At 39.3% G+C, this 2,024-nt stretch overlaps 1 pseudogene; it reads left to right on the top strand.

Moving 5' to 3' along the window:
- Nucleotides 1-1,436: 1,436 nt before the first annotated feature.
- Nucleotides 1,437-2,021, top strand: LOC106942168 (Ig kappa chain V region K16-167-like; annotated as a pseudogene).
- Nucleotides 2,022-2,024: the final 3 nt, after the last annotated feature.

Here is a 2,024-nt window from a genome sequence, read left to right as displayed (position 1 = left end):
ACCACTGTGTTCAGGGGGGATTATTAATGATGCAAAATAAATATCAAGTCTGAAAACCTGATATCGTAATGGACTGAATGTTATGTTTTTAACGCAATCTCTGCTCGGCTTGGGGAGCGCAGGAGGTTGCCACGGCAACGGGTGTGCTTAAATGACAGAGAGAGACGGAGAATACAAAGGTAGGAGTGGTTTAAAGTTGATCACCTGTTCAGGTTGTTTTACCTTTGTTTACCTTTGTCTTGATGCATCGGCTGTAATTTCTGAACATTCAATAAACGACAAACTTGGACTAATTACCTCGTTCGTCTGCGAGTATACGTCATTCACAACAAACATCAAACACGGTAAATGTGTTTCATTAAGTATTTAACAAACAAATGGCTTGTCTAACATAAAAAAATAGTTTGATTGCTCTCTGGCATCTCGCCTTGAGCTCAGAGTCTGAGAGGCTTTTCCTCTATCAAATTTTATTTTGCTTCTTATTTAGTGGAAATATTGATGTTGATGAGATTTTCTCCAAAATGATAACCTTTTTCAACTTTTAGAGCCTCATTTTCAACAGTGGAGCTCTAACATTCACAAATGACAGTGAAATAAAATCCAGTCCAACATCTGGTTTGAGGTGATTCCTCTGGATCCTGTTGGAGGAAAAATATCCCAACTTCAGAAGATGAGCTTTAACCTAACAGAGCTCTGTGGTTCCTCCTGTCAGGGTGAGGAGGAGCCATGTTGGGAAGATGAAGCTGCAGGATCTTCAGAACAAACAGGTCATGATGCTGGGCTACTGATTATCCGTCTGTCTGGACACAGGATCAATAGAACCAGTTTAAAAGATAAAATGAATGGTTATATGCCAGACATGGAAAACTGGGATGTCTCCATGATGATCAGGATTTAGGTCTCATGGCGTCTCAAGGTTCAACATGGCAGCCAGTGGGCTGAAGGAGGAAATACAGCTTTACTTTGTAGCAATGCAAGAGCTGCCAGCTTTTATTCACAAAAAAATTAATCAGCACAGAAACTCCAAAACACACAAAGAAGCAGTTATATATAAATATATATACTTTTGTCATAGTACCCCCAAGAATTTAAAACTACTCTCACCCCTGGTAACAGGTGAGTCTAATCTAGGGAAAGCAGAACAGCTGCAGGAAGGAACAAACAGAAAATACAGATGGAGCTGAAGAAATCCACAAAAGAAAAGATAAACATGAAACCAAGAGGAAAAAGTTCAACAGCGGCTGCAGTTTGTGGCTTTTTAACTGAATTTGATTTTAAAAATTTGTAAAAATCTATCAATCAATAACTATATTATTATTTTATGAAAATATCAAGCAGAACAGTTAGAATAAAATAGTTTATCTACAAACTTTACTCTAAGTTCACTTCTCATTTTGTCTTTTTACATAATTGATAGTTCTGAAAATTCAGAAGTAAAAACTTTATATTTCCACTAGAGAGCAGCTGAAGCTGTGAGGAAGAGGAGGAAGAGGAGGAGGAAGAGGAGGAGGAAGAGGAGGAGCTGATCTGTTCCTGATCTCTAAGAGACTCAAACTTCCTCCTTCAGTTCAGTTCAACTGTCCAACATTAACTCTGCTCAACATGGACTATTATGGTCTGTCTCTGCTGGTCGCCTCCCTGCTAACAGGTCAGATTGGATCGAGATGCTTTGAACTGTTAAGATTTAAATGTTTCCTATAAAAACCTTTGCAACTTAAAGACTGAAAAATATTTCTTCTTTAAGGTGTCAGCTGTGATCAACTTACTGCTGTTGATGAGGAAGTCTTCAGATTAGACGGCAGCTCTGCTATTGTGTCCTATAAATCTTCAAAACAAGCCACGACTGATTCTTTCTTCTGGTATCGTCAATATCCTGGAAAACCTCCAGAGTTCCTGATCTCCCACACAGGAAATGGAGCAAAACTCCTGAATCCGGTTCCTTCAACGTGGATGATGATAAAACCCGGATGGATCTGCTGATCTCCTCTGCTGCAGTGACAGACTCTGCTGTGTACTACTGCGCT

Source organism: Poecilia latipinna, unplaced genomic scaffold (assembly GCF_001443285.1).
Source record: "Poecilia latipinna isolate Pla-1442-1.1 unplaced genomic scaffold, P_latipinna-1.0 Scaffold4085, whole genome shotgun sequence".
Taxonomy (NCBI): Eukaryota; Metazoa; Chordata; class Actinopteri; order Cyprinodontiformes; family Poeciliidae; genus Poecilia; species Poecilia latipinna.
The sequence above is the reverse complement of the archived record's forward strand: the minus strand, read 5'-3'. Positions and strand labels throughout refer to the sequence as shown.